The 17,935-nt window shown below is 48.4% G+C and overlaps 1 pseudogene; it reads left to right on the top strand.

Annotated features, from left to right (window-relative positions):
• The window catches only part of LOC143857002 (uncharacterized), a 97,385-nt pseudogene extending 86,482 nt beyond the window's left edge, over positions 1–10,903 (top strand).
• Positions 10,904–17,935: the final 7,032 nt, after the last annotated feature.

Genomic DNA, 17,935 nt, shown 5'->3' on the forward strand with positions numbered 1-17,935 from the left:
CCAAAAAAAAAAAAGAAATTCAATCCTTTCAGAAAAAAAAAAGGGGACAAGTTCCTAAAGAAGAGAAGTCAATTATTCCAGAAAGAAGAAAAAAAAAAGAAAAATCAATAAACTTTCGAACAATTTATCTTCAAACTAGGGGCATTCGCCCTGAACTATACACAACCTGATTCCTACCTTGGGATATGTAGGTAACCTATTCACAGGTTCGGTCGAAATCTTTGTTGAACCTTAAGCCATTCTTTGAAAAGCCCTATCCTACCTATAAAGTCCTTCCGGTGTTCAGAACTAATGATCTAGGTCCCGAAACAAAAAAAAAATGATGATGAATAAAAAAAAATGGAGTTTGAAGATCTGCTAGACTGAAAACCTGAAAGGGCGGTTTAGGCAAAATTTAAGATCATTCCCCTGTTAAGTTGAAAACCCGAAAGGGCGGCTTAGGCAAAAGCTAAGGGGATAGCCTGCTGAATCGAAAACCTAGAAAGACGGTTCAGGCAAAAGTTAAGGCTACCACGGTCCGCCAAGTTAAAAACCCTGAAGAGGTGACTTGGTCACGGTAAGAGAATCATTATAAGAAGGCTACAGCCAGTATCAAGACTGAAGATCAACTGAAGTTCAAGCAAATTTATAAGAAGGTTACAGCCGGTATCAGGACTGAAGATCAATTGAAGTTCAAACAAATTCAAGTGACATCCTCAAAACTGGGGGCATTGGAGCTAAGCAATCCTAGGAGTTGTAATTAAATCATTGAGGCATTACTGTTTTAAGGAAAAAGTCCAGTGTTTACCAATTGAAAAAAATATTCCTTGAAAGGATAGACTTACCAAATAAAACGTTAACTAAGTCAGAAGCATTACTGTGTCTGTCAGTGTAGTTAATCAATCGTTGTTATTCTATGTTCACTCCTTTAGAGCTCCTCAATCCTTTGAGTAGTGCCTTTTATCTAAGTTTTCTATTTAAAAAGAGTCAATCGTCATCCATATGTCCAAATGATGCAACTGTCTCGGTGAAGGAGGCCCGGCCTCGTCAGCTCCCTGCGATTGTACCTGAAAAAGTTCGAGAATCTAGTCAAACAGCTATATTTCAAAGATGATCAACCCAGAAGAATTCAGAAGTAGAAACATCAGAAAGCCCAGCTTCCGTAAAAAGATCATACCCCAGGAAGGCATCTTAAGCTTGGAAGAGCCTCAGATGCAATGATGGTCGAGCCAATTTCTCAGAAAGATGAACCGTTAAAATTCAGAATTTCCTTCCAGTTAGTTAAATACTTTCCTGGTCAAGAAATGTTTATCTAAACACCTATCAAGAGGCAAGTCCCACTTTTCCATGATTATATCCAAGAGAGCCGTTGTTCTAGATTACCAATTTCAAGTGTCTTGTTCAAGGTTTCAGTCATCCAAATCCCCAAAGACAAGACCAGCAGTCTCTTTGAGAAAAATCTTGTTGAAGTTTCATAAAAGTGTTTCTAATCCATTCTTGTTAGTAATGGTTCTTCGGTTTGCCGTTTCATCATTCGTCAAAGTCCTAGTTTCCGATATCTTTGTCAGGCACGATCTATAACATCCTCGATTTCATTAAGTTCAAAAAAATCAAAAATTCATCAAATCCAATCCTATGTCAAATTCAAGTTCATGAAAAATCTCTAAATTCTTCGTTATTGAATTCATCAATCAAAGCTATCTTGTTTCTTTGAGCCTGTTTGTGAACGGTGCCTCTTTTCTCGAGTCCATTTGTAAATGGTCTCGTCTTCTCCTTGAACCCGTTTGTGAACGGTGTCTCATTTTTCTGAGTCCATTTACGGTCTCATGTCCTCCTTGAGCCCGTTTGTGGACGGTGCCTTATTTCTGAAAAATCAAAAATTCATCAAATCCAATCCTATGTCAAATTCAAGTTCATGAAAAAACTCTAAATTCTTCGTTGTTGAGTTCATCAATCAAAGCTATCTTGTTTCTTTGAGCCCGTTTGTGAACGGTGCCTCATTTCTCGAGTCCATTTGTAAATGGTCTCGTCTTCTCCTTGAACCCGTTTGTGAACGGTGTCTCATTTTTCTGAGTCCATTTACGGTCTCATGTCCTCCTTGAGCCCGTTTGTGGACGGTGCCTTATTTCTGAAAAATCAAAAATTCATCAAATCCAATCCTATGTCAAATTCAAGTTCATGAAAAAACTCTAAATTCTTCGTTGTTGAATTCATCAATCAAAGCTATCTTGTTTCTTTGAGCCTGTTTGTGAACGGTGCCTCTTTTCTCGCGTCCATTTGTAAATGGTCTCGTCTTCTCCTTGAACCCGTTTGTGAACGGTGTCTCATTTTTCTGAGTCCATTTACGGTCTCATGTCCTCCTTGAGCCCGTTTGTGGACGGTGCCTTATTTCTGAAAAATCAAAAATTCATCAAATCCAATCCTATGTCAAATTCAAGTTCATGAAAAAACTCTAAATTCTTCGTTGTTGAGTTCATCAATCAAAGCTATCTCGTTTCTTTGAGCCCGTTTGTGAACGGTGCCTCATTTCTCGAGTCCATTTGTAAATGGTCCCGTCTTCTCCTTAAGCCCGTTTGTGAACGGTACTTCATTTTCTGAGTCTATTTGTGAATGGTCTCATGTCCTCCTTGAGCCCGTTTGTGGACGCTGCCTTATTTCTGAAAAATCAAAAATTCATCAAATCCAATCCTACGTCAAATTCAAGTTTATGAAAAATCTCTAAATTCTTCGTGGTTGAAGCTATCTTGTTTCTTTGAGCCCATTTGTGAACGGTGCCTCATTTCTCGAGTCCATTTATGAATGGTCTCATGTTCTCCTAGAGCCCGTTTGTGAACGGTGCCTCGTTTCTCGAGTCCATTTGTGAATGGTCTCGTCTTCTCCTTAAGCCCGTTTGTGAACGGTACCTCATTTTCTGAGTCTATTTGTGAATGGTCTCATGTTTTCCTTGAGCCCGTTTGTGAACGGTGCCTCGTTTCTCGAATCCATTTGTGAATGGTCTCGTCTTCTCCTTAAGCCCGTTTGTGAACGGTGCCTCGTTTCTCGAGTCCATTTGTGAATGGTCTCGTCTTCTCCTTGAGCCCGTTTGTGAACGGTACCTCATTTTCTGAGTCCATTTGTGAATGGTCTCTTATTCTCCTTGAGCCCGTTTGTGAACGGTGCCTCGTTTCTCGAGTCCATTTGTGAATGATCTCGTCTTCTCCTTAAGCCCGTTTGTGAACGGTACCTCATTTTCTGAGTCCATTTGTGAATGGTCTCATATCCTCCTTGAGGCCGTTTGTGAATGGTACCTCATTGTCTAAGTCCATTTGTGAATGGTCTCTTATCCTCCTTGAGCCCGCTTGTGAAAGATGTCTCATTTTCTTTTTTTTTAAAAAAAAAAAAAAAAAAAAAAAAAAAAAAACCGCTTGAGAACGATCTTTGTTCTTTCTGTTCGGAATCCATTCGAAAGTGGTATCTCATTCTCTCGTTGCTCGTTTGTAAACGGCACCGCATCAGGATTTCTTATTATGTTCTAATTCTAGGATTTCATTTAGGGCCTTGCATTAGGTAGTAAATGTTTGCGTCTAAGTTCCGTTTTGTGTAGAGTCTTTTGTCGATTAAAGCTACGCAAAATGGCTCTGTCATTTTGACTTTGGTATTCGATGACTACGTCATCTCTACCAAAGAGGGGCATCTGTAGACACCCCATTTTGCTCTACCTTAATCGATAAAGAAATTAGGGTTTGTTTTCCGTCGGTTTTCCAAAGTCTTTCTTTCCCGCATCCGTTTGTTACATTTCTAAATATTTTTGGTCATTTCCGTCGTGTTTCGTATTTTCCCGCTAAATGTTGAGAAGGATTATTCAGAAAAATCTAAACTAGGGAGAATTTGTACCCGTTTGTGTGGGACCCGCTGGTGTGGGACCTGCTAGTGTGGGACCTGCTAGTGTGGGACCCGTTTGTGTGGGACCCACTGGTGTGGGACCTGCTAGTGTGGGACCCGTTTGTGTGGGACCCGCTGATGTGGGACCCGTTTGTGTGGGACCCGCTGATGTGGGACCCGCTTGTGTAGGGCCCGCTGATGTGGGACCCGCTTGTGCGGAACCCGCTGATGTGGGACTCACCATTAGCATGACTTAACTTTCTCTACCATTTCCACTAACTTCATTTTTCCCTTTAAAATAACACCATTATCTCCATTACCATTATATATTCCATTATCCCCACCACCATTCCCACCATTACCATTATATATTCCATTATCCCCACCACCATTCCCACCATTACCATTATATATTCCATTATTCCCACCACCATTCCCACCATTACCATTATATATTCCATTATTCCCACCACCATTCCCACAATTACCATTGTTTATTTCCATTATTCTCCACCACACCCACCATTCACATTATATATTCCATTATTCCCCACCACAATTCCTACCATTACCATTATATATTCCATTATTCTCCACCACACCCACCATTCTCATTGTTTATTTCCATTATTCTCCACCACACCCACCATTCTCATTGTTTATTTCCACCTCTCCACTAAGTTTTTCACTATATAAAGAGAGGTGATGAGAGGAAGAAAAAAAAAAAAAACAACACATTGTTTTTGGATAGTTTTCTCTTTCTCTCCCTCAATATCTCTCACTCTCTCACTCTCACACTATCATTATCTACTTTCTCTCCTTATTTGTTTCTCCCCATCTCTCTCCCTTGTTCCATATAAAAAAAAAATATAAAAGAAAATAAAACAAAGAAAAAGAGAAAGAAAGCGGAAGCGGATCAAGCGGCGGTGCGATTTTCGAATTTTTCGGCTCTCGGATTCGGCGAGGATTTCGATCACAGGTAGGTACTTAATTTTTAGATTTTTCTAGAATTATTTGGTATATTTGCATGATTTTTAGTATTTAATTGGATTTAGTTGAAAATTAAATATGTATGCTCAAAATCATGATCTCCATAAGTGTTTCGAAAATAAAATATATACTAAATGAATTCCAAAATTAATGAAATTTCGTGGGAAACTAATATGATACCAGTACATTCTACCATGAAATTTTGAGAATTTTGAGAATTTGTTTGGTATATTATTTTATGCTTTCTTTGAAATTTACCAGCTTTTGGAGGAATTGTTACTGACATCAGATCACAACTAAAATTCTTAAAATTTTTACAGTAGTCTTCAATCTCACATTTCTAGTTACTGTAAAAGTTTCAAGTGATTTCGATCTGTTTTCATATGGGATGTAGGGTTAATTCATAATCTGGTCTGAAAATTAAAAAATCTGAAACTGATAGTAAATGGTTTCCAAAATTCATGAAAATTTCTCAGTATGTTATTTTTACTTATATCTTATTAATGTAGAAATTTCATTGAATTTAGATTCATATTTCTAGTGGTTTCTGTGTTATTTGTGCAATCTGGTCAATCAATTGTTAAATCGAAATTAAATATGAGCTTAATGTAAAAATCTGTAAAACTCTTTCCGTAAGCTACATTTCATCATATCTTGCTGCTGTAGAAATTTCAACTCATTTCGAATTCGTTTGCTACAATTTCACTTGTAAAATCACTCATATGTTTAAAATTGATAAAATTCATTGAAAATCCGAAATTAATTGAAAATCATCTGAATATTTCTAAAGAACCTTAAATCTCTGTCACACATTAACTCCTTAATCCATTGAAACAGAAATCTTAGGATCATTAGAATTCCCTGGAAAAATGGTCAGTGCATCCATAATCGTATCCCAATTGCAACCGATCTTTGACAATTTGAATACTTAAGCTATAGCATGTTGTTGGCTCCGAGGTTACTGTCCACGGAAATCCTGAGATATGCCAGGCAATAAGATGTTATAACCTAAGTATTAAATTGCGCAAGGAAAGAACGCACGATTCCCTTCCTTGGATGCTATTCTGGGCCGAAATTGGTGAACCCTAGAACCATTGGTAATCCTCAAGTGTCCATAAATCGAAAATCCATGAAATCTGAAATTAATTAACTTCAAGAATTTGAATTGATTTGTCTCGAGTCTTCCGGAACCATTGGATTATGGTTTCCAATCTAAGAACCATTAGAGCCCAATTTAGGAACACTAGTGTTGTGTCGTGTCCTAAGTTTTAGGGAGTCCTAGAGTTAGGAGTCCAGCCTCATCACGGACGTTTGTTATGTATAACAACCGTGCCATAGGTCTAGTCACACTAGTCACCCAATCTTTCCTTAAGACGAGCCTAGTAACCTAGGATGTAGGCAAACCTGCATTAGTCTAAGGAACAATTTGCATTTAGATAAGAATCATATAGCATCTCAGATGAAATCCTAAGATAATAAAATCCTCAACTTGAATTAAATAACTTCTCTCAAAACTGTTGAAACAGTCAATTCTGTCTAGGTCGGTGTCCTAGTTGAGTTAGGCATAAGTAGCTTGGCTTAGGTGCACCAAACTACGTCGACTCTGATCCCAGTGAGGCTTGGGTACGTAGGCAGCTTGGATGTCTGACGGCATACCAACCGCGAGTCGGCACCACAACAAATTGTGGTGTTTTGTATTTTAATTTTATTGTAAATTCTTAATTAAATCACTTAGGATCTTCCATGAGATTAGAATCTTAGGAGAACTTGCACTTAGATTGAATCCAGACAAATCAAGAAATCAAAATACACATTTAGGATTCACATTGAAATTAAATCATAGGATGCATGTCCCGTAGATAACATATTAACATAGAGTTGAATGAGCCATTTAAAATAAATTTAAAAGAGTTAGCTTTTGGAATCGAAGACCGATTATCGGGCAGGAATGGTGCATGTGGTGGATAAATCCCCATACCTTCCATTCTTGTAACCAGGTAGCGAGTCTAGATTTCTGGTTAATTACGTGTCCTAGATCCCACATCTAGGTGGCGACTCTGTCAGTCTTTTTTATGTGGAATTCGGATTGCCTTAGTGATCCCAAGTTCACATAAAAGACGAATCTAAATCAACACTAAGAAGCACACGCCAATCGCGTGGGTACTAGAGACCAAGAGAGTGCATGGCGGCTCGCGCCCCACCCCTCTCGCGGGATCGTGTCCCACACCCTCGCCTTTCTTTACAGAGTTTAAGCTTTATATAGGCGTGGGGGGCGACACGTGGCGTGTTTTGGGAATAGCGCCGCCTTTATATCTCATCATGATATTACCTTTAGTTCATTGATTGGTCCTGGGGAACGGGCTTGCTTGCCTGGCCAGAGAACATCGTGTCGAAGGCATTTATGGGAGCTTTTGGAGTTTGAGAGGACGTGCTGTCTCGTCCGGCGGTTCCTTCCCAAGGAATTGTGTTGCCATCACGCGGCGCCGCTCGGTCATTCAATAGGAAACGAACACGCGGATGGCAACCGCTTCGTTTTCATGCCCCAGAGTTTTATAAGGGGTGAGCTCTCCTGCTTTCATGCAGGTTGCCTTTTGCCTTCCCCATTTTTTTTTCTTCCGGCCTTTCTTCAGGTTTGCCAGAGATGTCGTCGTCTTTCTAGGGTCTCTCTATCAGTGGTGGGGGGAGAGTTGCTACCGAGGGGAGTCCTCCCAGCAATCCCGAGGGTAACCCCGACGGGTTGGGGCCCCAGCAAACGATTCCTGAGAGGAACCCGCCTCCAGAGTTTTCCCCGCATTCTCTCCTTCCTCCGTTTTACGAGCGGGAATCCCATGAAGCTTTTGTCCATTGCCACCGATTGTTTTTCTCCCATGTCTATCGTAGGGAGATGGCGGTTTGCAGTCGGATGATTGACATGGATCGGGAGATTGCGGCATTGCGGGCGGAGAATGATTTGTTGAGGAATCGGGTGCGCTAGTTAAATGACCAGTCCCGATTCGCTGAGAATGGCCGCTGGGGGAGCTCTTCGGAGGGGGGAGCAGAGTGATAAGGAGCTCTCCGATGCGGAGGACTCTTCTGGCGGCCAATCGATCTGAGCAGGAGGTGGCGGGATGAGCAGGGTTCTAGAGGGAGCCTCTTTTTTCTGCGTCTCTTTTTTTGTTAGGGGCCTTGGGGGCCAGGCCTGCGTGCCTTCTGTCTTTACTCCCCCCTCTTTTGTAGGCCCGTGGGCCAGAAGGAAGTAGTTTATGAATGGCTCTTTTTTTCTTTTTCTCTGCTTCTTACAACTTATATCTTATGTTTGCCTTCTTCTTGCGCACTTGCTTTCCCCGTGCATGTTTGCTTTCCCGCGCGGCTCGAGCCTATCGAACGCGGTTTTTTCCATCTTGTGGATATGTACGCCGGACCCTTGTGACGGGTTCCGAGCCCTTTGCCATCGAACGTGGTTTTTTCCATCTTGTGGATATGTACGCCGGGCCCTTGTGACGGGTTCCGAGCCTTTTTGCTGTTGAGCGCGGTGAGGGTTTAAGGATGGCTTGCTGGGGAAGCCATGTAAGGGTAGGGGCGTCTTTTCCGCGTGGGACTTTTGGCGATTCCCTCGGGTTTCCCAATCGGCGCCACGTGTGCGTGTCCCATCGATTTAGAAAAGGAGGGAAACCAAACGACGCGTGTCGAAACCCTCGCCCTTTTTAAAGGCTTTTGGGGATCTCATTCTTTGCTTTATGTCTTCGTCTTCCTCGGATTAGACGGGTTTCCCTCCGCGGCGATTTTTCTGCGCGTTGCTTGTTCACCAACCTTCTGCCGGTGAGTTCTGTGTCTTTTTTTTCTTTTTTCACTCTGCCGCTTGATAGTTTATGATGTCCATCGCGACTATACCTCAGAGCCCTTCTTCTGAGTCGGTAGAAGTAGTGGAGAGGGCTCTGCCGAGAAAAAGGAGGCGGTTGTCTGTAGAGGGTGGGGGTGGCGTCTTTGAAGATGTACAGCAGCCCACGGAGTTGAGAGATAGCTCCGGGGCCTCTGGGTCATCGGTGGGGGCCGCTCCTTCGGAATCTCTGGCTCGAGTTTCTTCTGCTCGCGAGGCGGAGACTGGGGATATTCGGTCTGGTGCCGTCATTTGTCCTGGTCGGGTGGCGTGTTTCAGGAACACTTTGGGAGAAGGGGCGGCGGAGAAAATTAGGAGGGAGTTCCACATTCCCGATGATTATGGGATTAGGGTTCCTTCCTTTGTAGAGGGGGTGTGTGGAGGTACCACTGAGGAAGAGGTAGCTTTCTACGTGGAGGCGTTTCGGGCGGGGGTTAGGTTCCCGCTCTTGGGCATTATAGTAGAGGCCCTTGAGTTTTACCGGGTGGCCCCCTCCCAACTGGCGCCCAATAGTTGGCCACTCTCTTGGCCTTTGTGGCCAAGGCAGGTCTTCATAAGGTTCAGCCTACCCTTCCGCTGCTCCAGGCCTGTGTTGCCCTTAGCCCATTGGTGAAGGGGGAGGACAGCTGGCTATATTTGACCCAGCGTCCTCAGGTGAAAATGGCGGCGAACTTGCCTTCCTCCATCGAAAGGTGGAAGGAGGAGTACGTGTTCATCACCCCTCCGTCGGACGCTGGCTGGGGCTTTCCTCGCTCTTGGAGGCGCTCCGTTGAGTGGTGAAGGAAGTCCCTCCCCAACGAGTCTGACTATAGCAAGTTTGACTTGGGGAAGCTCGCCTCCGGGGAGGCTATCGACGTTTTCGAGTTTAAATGGGAGAGGAGCCTGAAGAGGCTTGGCTTGCTGGGGGCTGTGGAGAGGAGGGTCCGTTGTACGGGTGAGGGAATGGGGGAGAGTTCAGCCAGTCATCGTGGTGAGCCCCTCCCCTCTTTCTCTCTCTTTGTTTCTCCTCTTTTTTTTTTGTTGCTTCCCTTCGTTTTGAGCATTTGTTGTTCTCCCGTTTTTGGCAGGAGGTATGTCTTCTTCCGGCGACGCTGGGAAGGGGAAGGGAGTTGCGGTGGTGACGAAAGGTTTGACGAGTCACAAGAAGATCCCTTCTGATTTTATGGCCGCGGCCAAGCTGGGCTGGTCGCAAGCGAGACTCTCGGCATCCGTGCCTTCTAGCCCCTTTGCTCGAGCGGTAGGAGAAAAGGGGGCGGCCGGGCGTTTTGCTTCGGAGTCGGAGCCGTCCGCCAAGAGGGCTGCATCTTTTGGAGCTTGACAGGGGGACGTTGTTCGTGTGGCGCGTCCTCCTGTCTTTGCGGAGGACGTGCCAAGTCGGATGGAGGGGGCGGTTATGACCAAACTTCTTCTGGAACGAGTGGTGCTTCCTCCGCAGAGCTTCCAGGCGCGAGGAGAACTGTTTAAGCCTGACTGGAAGATCGGTGTCGAGGATAGCGTTCTTGCAAATCCCCGGGTTGGGGTGGAGCTGGGGGTGACGACCGCCCTTCCTGGCGACGAGGCTGAGTTGGAGGGCTATGATCGTAGGGCCCTTGGGGCTCACTATTTTCAATCAACATCTTGCGTAAGTACCGGATGGCCGGTTTTCTGTTTGTACGTTTCCCTCTTTGGTATTTTGAGAACGTACGTCGGTAATTTTTTGATAGGTTGCTTTTGCAATCCCAGAGCTATGCCAGGAGGATGGTGCAGTGCCTGCTCAAGGATGAGGCTGAGATAAGTGCCTTTGCGGAGTGAAACCGGCAGCTAAGCGAGGACTTGGACAGAGCCCGGGCGGAGAGAGCGACCTTTGATGATACTGTCGCTCAACTTCGGGAAGACCTCCAGAAAACCATGGAGGGGAGAAGTCGTGCGGCGGACAAATTGGCGGTGGCCCGGCGAATGCATACCCGGGAGCTGGCGGAGGCGCGGGATGAGTGGCGTGGATCAGAGGAGTTCCTTAAGGCTGCGGCTGCGTTTAGCATGGATGTTGAGATTGATGCTTTTGCTGAATGCCGGCGACGTGTGCACGAGGTTGATCCTTCCTTTCCCCTTGACAAACTGATGCACGAGGCTGAGGTCGATCCTCCGCCGGAACCAGTAGAGGCACCGGAGCTGGTCGAGGTGGAGGTGGCTGCCCTGGCGGATCCTGTAGTTACTGAGACCTCTGAGGGGGCTCAGTGATGCCGGGATGTCTTTTTGGATCTTATATTTTTCTTTTTCTTGTGGGTCTGTAATAACTTTTGAATTCTCCTTCTTCTCTTCTTCTTTTCTGCTTTCTTCTTTTTTTATTTATTTTTATTTTTTATATATACGACGTGCTCCGGTTATCCGAGCCTTTTGGTATTGAATTTCAATCTGACCGTCGAGAATATTCCTAGTGCACCCCGTGGGGTGTCTTTTTGCGGAAGGACTATCTTCCCCTCGAGTGATCAGTTCGGGGTTAATGGATCCCGCCTGCCCTTTAAGGGGAGGTCTTTTCTTCATGGGGAGCGTTTTAGGGTATTCTCGGGGGGATCGGCCCCGATGCTACCTCTGTCTCACTCCCTGTCTTCTTTCGGGTCCCTCATTTATTATAGGCCGGAAAGTGGAGATACGTATAGCTTTAAGTAGAAACGCTATTCCATTGATTCGTTTAAGGAGAAAATACATCCTTGCTTCTAGTAGACACAAAAAGAAACAAAACAAACATTCGTCATGCCTTTAAGAAAAACACGGAACTTACCCTGTCTCTTCACTGGTAAAATTCTCGGAGGTTGTCCATGCTCCAACTTCGAGGGACTGGGGTCCCGTCGAGGCGTTCTAGTTGGTAGGCCCCGAGGCGGAGTGCTCGAACGACCCTGTACGGTCCTTCCCATTTAGGTGCGAGTTTACCGGTGTTGCGGGGGTCGGATACCTCCGTACGTTGTAGTACCAGGTCTCCGGGTTTTACCGAGCGCTTTTTTACCCGGGCGTTGTAGTACCGTGCCACCTTTTGCTGGTAGGTGGCGGTCCGGAGGAGGGCTTGCTATCTTTTTTCGAGCACGAGATCGAGGGTGTTCCGGAGAAGTTCGGAATTTTCTTGCTCGTCATAATTCGCGGTACGGAAGCTGGGGAGGCCAATTTCTAGCGGAATGACCGCTTCGGCCCCAAAGGTTATGCTAAAAGGGGATTCTCCAGTCGAGGTCCGCGGCGTCGTTCGATAAGCCCAGAGGACACTAGGTAGCGCTTCTACCCAGTTTTTCCCGGCTTCTCCCAATCGCTTCTTGAGGCTCTGAAGTAAGATCCTGTTAGTTACCTCTACCTGCCCGTTGGCCTGCGGGTGCGCAACGGAGGCGAAACGGTGCTCGATGCTTAGGTTATCGCAGAATCTGCCTAATTCAGCGCTTGCGAACTAGGGACCGTTGTCCGTTACGAGTGTCTTTGGAATGCCGAAGCGGCATACCACGTCGTGATAGAAGAACTTCTCCGTTGCTTTCGAATTGGGTTTTGCCACAGCTTTGACCTCAACCCATTTGGTGAAGTAGTCGATGGCGACGTATAACATTGTATGCCCCTCGGGGGCTTTCGAGAAGGGTCCGAGTAGATCCATGCCCCACATGGCGAAAGTCAGGGGTCCTGCTATCGTGGTGTATGGTGTGGCCGGTTGGCGGGGGGTGGTCGCGTACCTTTGGCATGGGCTCCATTTTTTTACGAACTCCTTGGCGTCCCTGAGGATCGTGGGCCAGAAGTAGCTGTGCCTCACAATTTTCTGAGCCAGAGTCCTGTCGCCTCCGTGGTCTCCGCAGATCCCTTCATGTACTTCTCGCAGCGCGTAGTCTGATTCAGAGGGCACCAGGCATCGGAGGTACGGCCATGTGTATGATCGTTTGTAGAGCCTGGGCCCGTGGACCACGTAGTGGGCGGCTCTTGAGGTTCGGTGTCGGGCTTCCAGCTTATCTGCGGGTAGTATACTGTCTTTTAGGTATCGCATGATGGGGTCCATCCAGTTTGGTCCGGGTGGGATCTCCAAAACTTGCACCTCGTCGATGCTGGGGTGGGCCAGTATTTCTGTGAGCACGGTGCCGAAGTCATGGGTCTCTTCGGCGGCCATTTTTGATAATGCATCTGCTTGATTGTTCATGTCTCGCAGTACCTGGAGGATCTCTACCTCTCCCATCCCTTGCAGCTTTTCTTTTACCTTCTGGAGGTATCTCTTCATCCTGGGGCCTTTGGCTTCGTATATTCCGTTTACTTGGTTGACGACGAGCTGGGAGTCGCTATGGACTTTTAACTTTCCCGCGCCGAGTTCTGCGGCTAGACTTAGTCCTGCTAGTAAGGCTTCGTATTCGGCCTCGTTGTTGGAGGCTTTGAAATCTAACCTGAGGGCGTATTCCAGTGTAAATCCTTCTGGGCCGTGGAGGACCATTCCCGCTCCGTGCCCTTTTTGCCTGCTGAACCGTCAACATGTAGGGTCCAAAGGACCTCGTCGCTTTGTTCCGCTGAGTCAGGGGCCACGCCTTTGCGAGCCGTCTGTTCGGTGGGGCCCTCGCCATTTTCCATTGTTGCTGGTTCCGCGGCCTGGGCGGTGGATTCCACTATAAAGTCAGCGAGGGCCTGAGATTTAATAGCTGGCCTCGGGCGGACTTGTATGTCAAACTCTCCCAACTTGACGGCCCAACTTATCATCCTACCCGAGGTTTCTGGTTTCTAGAGAATCTTCCTCAGGGGTTGGTCGGTCAGAAGCACAATGGGGTGGGCCTGGAAGTAAGGGCGGAGCTTTCGGGCGGCGCTGACGACCGCGAGGGCGAACTTCTCTATGTTTAGGTACCGAATTTCTGCACCGTGGAGAGTCTTGCTCAGGTAGTACACCGAGTGTTCCTTTTTGTTGCTTTGCTTGGTCAACACCGCACTCACCGCCGTGGGGCTGACGGCCAGGTATAAAAATAGCTCTTCCCCCAGCTCTGGCTTGGCGAGTACGGGTGGTGTCTGAAGGTATTGCTTCAAGGAGTCGAAGGCCTCTTGGCAGGCCGGGATCCATTCGAATTCCCGTATGTTTTTTAATTGTTTGAAGAAGGGTTGACACTTTTCCGCCGATTTGGGCATGAATCGGCCGAGGGTCGTGATTCGACCTGCGAGCCTCTGTACTTCTACCGCCGTTGTCGGGGGTTCCAGGCCTAGGATGGCCTGGATCTTCTCGGGGTTGGCCTCGATCCCCCTCTGGCTGACCATGAATCCCAAGAACTTTCCAGAAGTTACCCTGAAGGCGCATTTTGCGGGGTTTAGCTTCATCCGGGCTCATCGCAGGGTGTTGAAAATTTCCTGAAGGTCGGAGATGTGTTTGGAGGCTTTCCGACTTTTTACCAGCATATCGTCGACATATACCTCTACGTTCCTGCCGATTTGCGCCTGGAATAGCTTATTTACGAGCCACTGGTAGGTGGCGCCCGCATTTTTTAAACCGAAAGGCATAACAGTGTAACAGTAGACGCCCTGATCGGTGATAAACGTTGTTTTCGGGATGTCCGGCTCATGCATTTTGACCTGATTGTAGCCCGAGAACGCATCCAAGAAGGTGAGAAGTTCGTGCCCGGATGTGGTGTCGATGAGTTGGTCTATGCGCGGGAGGGGGTAGGGGTCCTTTGGGCAGGCCCGGTTCAGGTCTGTGAAGTCTATACAAGCCCGCCAGCCTCCGCTAGCTTTCTTGACCATGACGACGTTTGACAGCCACTCGGGATACCAGATTTCTCTGATGAACCCGACTTGTAGTAGCTTTTCCACTTCGGCCTTTATGTGAGTTTGACGCTCTATTGCGAAGTTCCTCTTTTTCTGCCGGACGGGCTTAAGGGTTGGGTTCACATTCAACTTGTGAACGGCTAGCTCCTTGGGTATACCCGGCATGTCTTTAGCAGACCATGCGAACATGTCCTTGTTGATTCTGAGGAAGTCGATCATCTGATCTCGTAGGGTGCCTTTGAGTAGGGAACTAATTCGGACTTGTCTCTCCGGCTGATCTTGGGCTATGGGGATGGAGTCTAGCTCCTCGGTGGGCTGTCCTCTGATTGTGCGAGCCCGCTGCCGGGGATCTTCGCTATCGATCGCGAAGTTTTCGGCCGGGGCATTGGTTCCTCTCAGGCTTGCTGCGTAGCACTGGCGCGCTATCATTTGTTGTCCCCGGACCTCCCCTACTCCGGTCGGAGTGGGGAATTTCATCTTGAGGTGGGGGGTGGAGACTACTGCTCCTAAATCTCTTAGAGCAGGGCGCCCAATGATGGCACTGTAAGTGAATGGTATATCCACAACCAGGAAGGTGGCCGGGATGGTTTTTTGGAGGGGGTATGTCCCAAAAGTCACGGGTAAGGCGATCTTGCCGTCGACCCGTACGGACGCACCAGAGAACCCGTAGATGGAATACTCCGTGGGTCCCAACCTTTCTCTGCCTAGTTTCATTTCTTCGAAAGTGTCGAGGTGCAGCACGTTGACGGAGCTTCCTGTGTCGACTAGGATTTTTCCTATGTCGAAGTTGGCGATGACTAGCCTGATGACCAGTGCGTCGTCATGCGGGACTTGTAGCCCGTCAAGGTCGTTGTTGGAGAAAGTGATGATCTGTTCCTCACGGGGCGGATCTGTTCGGGCCTTTTTGGAAGGCATATCCATGGAGAATACACGTTCAGCATATGCCCGCCGACCGACGGTTGTCGGCCCTCCCGCTGCCGGCCCACCCGTGATGATATTGATTTTTCCGATAATGGTGGGTGGCTGTTCACGGGCCTGTGGTTGCTCGGGGGGCTCCTCTTTCCGGGGGCGCTGGTGGCGGTGCGTGTCGTGTCTACTGCGGGATCGGCGTCTGCTTCGGGAGCGATGCCTGCTGGGGGATCGGTGTCGGCTTATCGGTGACGGTTGTTGGACCGGCGTCTATTGGGTGACCGATGCCTACCTCTGGGCTCGTCGGGCGGGTGCTGGACCTCGCGCGAGCTTTCGTCAGGGCTCCTGAGATACTGATTTAGGTGCCCTTCTTCGGCCAGCTTTTCCAGCTGTAGGCGGAGGTGGAAGCAATGGTCAGTTTCGTGGCCGTGGTCCCCGTGGAATTTGCAGAATTTCCTGGCGGACCTCTTCTTTGGGTCTGTGGCCATCTTCCTGGGGGGGTCAGGAGACCCTGATCCCTGATAGCTAGTAGAACGTGGGAGAGGGGGAACTTCAGTGGGGCGGTTCCCAGTCGTTCGAAGACGGGGACGGGGTTTCGGCCCGCCTGCCTCTCATCGGCGCGTGGCCTCATGGCCCTTCTGCCATCATTTTTCCTCTCATCGGGGCCAGGCTGATTTTGCTCTCGAGCGCAGGCTTCTTCTACTCGGACGAACTTATCGGCCTTGGACTCAAGTTCCTGCAGGTCCCGTGGTGGCTTGAGGGTGAGATGCAGCTTGAGATTCGGATCGGTGGTGGCGTGCTTCAACGTTGCGACCGCTATTTGGACGTCCATGTTAGAAAGCTGGGCCAGTTCGGCATTAAATTTTAACATGAAGTCTCTTAGGGTCTCATTTCTTCCCTGCCGGAGGGCTAAGAGGGCGTCCGCCGGATCATGGCGGAGGTGGTTGTTGGCGAACCTTGCGCTGAACTTCCTCCCGAATTCGTGGAAGGATGCGATGGAGTTGGGCTCCAATCTCATGTACTAGTCGTTAGCAATTTTTCTTAGTAGGGACGCAAAGGCTCTGCACATGAATCCGTCCGACGCGCCTCAGAGCATCATTACCCTTTTGAAGGTTTGCAGGAATTCGAGGGGGTTCGTGCTTCCATCGTATAGACCGAAGCGGGAGAGGTATGTGCCTGCTTCTGCTGGGGTTTTTAAGACCTCCGAGGTGAATGGGGATGTCGTCTCCTTTTCCCACTCATCGAGGATGCCGTGGGCATAGGATTTTTTCATTTCTAGCTTTACCTCTCGGATTTGCCTTTGTAGGTCGGCTATCGGATCCAAGCCGGGCGGTTGTGCTGACGTTGCTACTTCTTCCGCCCGAGCCAGGGGCGGTTCCTGGAGATGGGCTGCCTGGACGGGGGGCGCGGCTTAGTGTGGCCTGCTTCCCGCTGTCTCGCTGGTATCCCCTGGTTGCGGGGGGCAAAGGGCTGTTCGTTGAAGGGGACGGCGTCCGGCGAGTCGGTGCTCGCTTCCATCGGGGATGATGCTCCCCTGGCTGTTCCTCGTTGCCTTCGTCATAGGCTTCCGTCTGGTCCTGTGTCGTCAGGGGCCTCTCCGGGGCCGGAGGAGGCAAGCACTGGAGTAGTTCTCGGCGGAGTTCGTTAAACATCTCCATGGTGGGGACCATCTGCGGGGCGCTAGAGGAGGGCTGGTGTCGGCCCAAGGGCGGTGAGTTGGGTTCTTGGGAGCTTGAGGTGTTGGTTTGTGCGCGTTGAGCCTGGCTTCTGGTCATTACCCCTATCTCTTCCTGTTTGGTGTGGTTTCTCATCGCCATAAGGCGTTCAGTACTCGATGAGTCCCACGGATGGCGCCAATATGATGGCGTCTGAATCCGGGTCTGTGATCGCTCGGTCGGTAGAGGGCCTCCGCGGGGTCTGCAATCACAAACAAAGGGGGTCGGGGGGGTCCGGGGTGGGTCCCGGACGACCGCTTCGACACCCAAGTCAGATCCTTCGACCAATCAATATAAAGAACAGCGAGAGGGGGGAAGGGGTTCCGATCAGGGTTACCAGGGGCAACGCGCGGAATCTTTCCTGGGTGCGTGAGTGAGTGGGTCGGAGGGGACTAGCAGGGAGAGTAGGATTGAGTTCCTAGCCTCCTCTGTTGTTGCCTCGCCTCTTTTTCCGGTGTGGCAGAGTGGAGAACGGGTGAAAATTCTTTTCTTCAGAGGAAGGTCCTTTTTCCAGAGAAAAAGTCTATCTCTTTCTTCTTCCTTTCCCTCTCTTTTAAAGGGACGTGTGCGGCCCTTTTCATCATTATGGAGAGAAAACCTTCCTTTGCAGGATTGGGCCGTCCCCCTGGCTTGCCGGCGCGCATGGCTTTGGCGGCCTTTTCCTTCCATAATTGATGATGAGACCTGGGCGGCGAGAGGGCGACACGTGTCATGATCGTGTGGTCTTTGCCGTTTTCCAACGCCTTTCTTCATGATGGTTGGGCTATATCCGTGCATGGATGACATGTGGCGATATCTGGGAGCGTAGCCGTACTTGCGCCCTATCAACTTGTCCACTAGTAACTTCCAAAGGACACTGCCACCGCTTGTAAGCTTCACACCACTGCTTGTATCGCTA

Source organism: Tasmannia lanceolata, unplaced genomic scaffold (genome assembly GCF_043159265.1).
Source record: "Tasmannia lanceolata isolate RefF3 unplaced genomic scaffold, GAP_Taslan_0.1 ptg000024l, whole genome shotgun sequence".
Lineage (NCBI taxonomy): Eukaryota > Viridiplantae > Streptophyta > Magnoliopsida > Canellales > Winteraceae > Tasmannia > Tasmannia lanceolata.